Raw genomic sequence first — 2,676 nt, forward strand, 5'->3', positions numbered from 1 at the left:
CATTAATACAAATTAGGCACACTGGAGCCAACAGATCTGTAGGGATCCGACATGTACTGTACGGCCAGACACATGTACGGGACTACGGGTACGTTAGTGGCGAACACCTGCACAGCTATATGTGTCGCACAAACTTACATGGTTTTTAAAAGTCAACTTTGCAAAAATCGATTTACTTTAGAAATAAACACGTCAGTAAAATAAATAATCAAATAGGCCCTTAGGGCCTGTATCTCTACATTGCTTTGTATTTGTTTTATCTGGACTAGCGTTGCTAACAACATACCATGGTGGCTGTCTTAAAAGTATTAGCCTAATCAATTACACACGTTCAGGGCAATAAAGCTGGACCAATTATGCCAAATGTGGTAAAACTGGGCCATATGAAAAATGCATTAGGGCAAACAATGAGTTGTCAGAGGAAGTTACTCCGCGTATGTACGTGTCGCATGGCGTGGTGAATTCTACAATGACGGCGATATAATGACACTTTTCCAATCGTTCCTAAACATAGGACGATAGACCTTACACAAACATGAGCTATTTTCCAATAGACTATGAAGCGGTCTTCTGATACTTTTCCCCAGTATTACAAATGTAAACAAGTAAGCCATGAGATTTTTCAAATGAGGGTATATGCAGGTTTTCTTGCAATAAATCAACAAATTATGACACATATATAATTCGGCAAAACATCATATAACAAATATTCGCACGCGCAATACAACGCAGATTCACTGCAAACAATTGGGCGATCTAGGTTTCTCAGCATATATAAGCGTATGGACACGTGGGAAGACACAAGAACACATGAAATAATATGCTACTTGGCAGAATATATATAAACAACATACATTAGTATATGTTGGTGGAATATACATGCATAACTCGGGATTCAAAAGATTTGGAAGAATAATGATCTAAGGCCGAACCGGCTTTCATTTTTTTAACATTTTCTTATTTCGTTATAAATTAAAGTAAACAAGCATATTCGTGGAATTTATATCCCCCGCTTGCAGGACATATTGTAGGTTACCATTATTGAGGTTAGCTTTAAAGATGTGAGTATCGTGTTGTTGAGACATAATTTAAAGCTTGAAATTTGAAGAGAAAAAAGACCTTTATACCTCGATCATTGATTATCCGTAAATATGTATAAATCACAGCGGTTGGCAAACTTAATTAGCATGAGTCGGATGTGCCTAGGAATTTGGTTGAAACATCTGAACAATATTTACAGCAATAATCACACGAAAACCAAAGAGTGCCCGAGATGGGTGGAAAGACAGAGTAGCACAAACATTGTTTGAAGGAACTTGGCTGATATTTGCTCGAGTTAATCAAGGGGCCATAACTCTGCCGAATGGAGTCCGATTAAAGTGGTCATCTAACTTGCTGAGCCCTTAAAGGCATTTAACCCTGTGACCAAGTTTGAAGAAACCCGGTTAACGTTTGTTGTAGTTAATGCACGAAAACGAAGCGTGACAGACAGACAGACAGACAGACAAGACAGACAGACAGACGGACAAACCCAAATTAATATCCCCTGTTTCGGTGAAAGCGGGGAATAAAAAAACACAACGAATGTATTTATTATGAAGGAATATATAATGAGGGTGTGGAGGTCTACAACTATGTACTTCTTGCATTGATAGAAGACATTATTGCTATATGGCTTCTCGATTCGACAGACGATAAATGATTAACACTGAAGTTATGCTTTATACAGAATGTTCAGTTAAATATATCAAAAGCGTCCATCTATTCACATCGTTCGTCAACACATGAACGCTCGAAAGACTTACAAACAAAGTAATCGTCATGGTAAGTCGGCGGAACATTCTGATCGTGAGCTTGGCACGGTTTTAATCGATCTATACGTTAAATGGAAACCTTCGTTAGAAAATCTTCAAATATTTACAAACATATTGAAAAATAAAGGAAACTCAAAATCAGCAGGACGTATTTTGATCTTTGCATGTCTTTATGTTTCAGCCTGCTATGCGCCGTCATCGGATCCTGGTGATGGACCCCGCGTTTTCCAGAAGGTTGCTGGGACGCAAGCGACAAACAGCTGCGAACTTCTGGGAAAGGTTTTAGAAATCTGATTTTACTACAGCAAGCCTTTTGGCCATTTTCTTTTTTTTTTTTAGAAGAAGAAGAAGAAGAGGAGACGAATCTTCTTTCCGTGGTTACAGGGACTAAAAGATGGTTAGGGAATGCACACAACCTGAACAGGGGCGTTTCTATGATATTTGAAAGAGAGGGCGTAGAATCCAATCTTTGCTAAAAAAAACCATAAAATAATTGTGAAATGCACTAATGTAACGGTTCCTGACGTGGAGCGTGTATATTTTTTTAGTTAAAGTGTCAGGGTGTTTATGTGTTTAATTAATGAATATGATAAATTGCCATATTCAATACAATATTAGCAGATTACGATATTTTTTTATTTTATTTTTTTGAAAAGTTCACCTGAACCCGCCCCTGCTGAAATGTGACCTGGCCGTTCCATCCTGACCGTTCCAAAACTAAAATTAACAAAGGCACACAAGAATGCACTTCTGTTGTTCGAAGTTTGAGATAAGATTCATTTCCTACCAAAGAACATAATACATCAGTTCCAAAAGTCTTGGATTTTGGAGGGTTTGTTTTTGTGGTTTTGAGGCTGGGGGG

Source organism: Mizuhopecten yessoensis, unplaced genomic scaffold, assembly GCF_002113885.1.
Source record: "Mizuhopecten yessoensis strain PY_sf001 unplaced genomic scaffold, ASM211388v2 scaffold11095, whole genome shotgun sequence".
NCBI classification, from domain to species: Eukaryota; Metazoa; Mollusca; class Bivalvia; order Pectinida; family Pectinidae; genus Mizuhopecten; species Mizuhopecten yessoensis.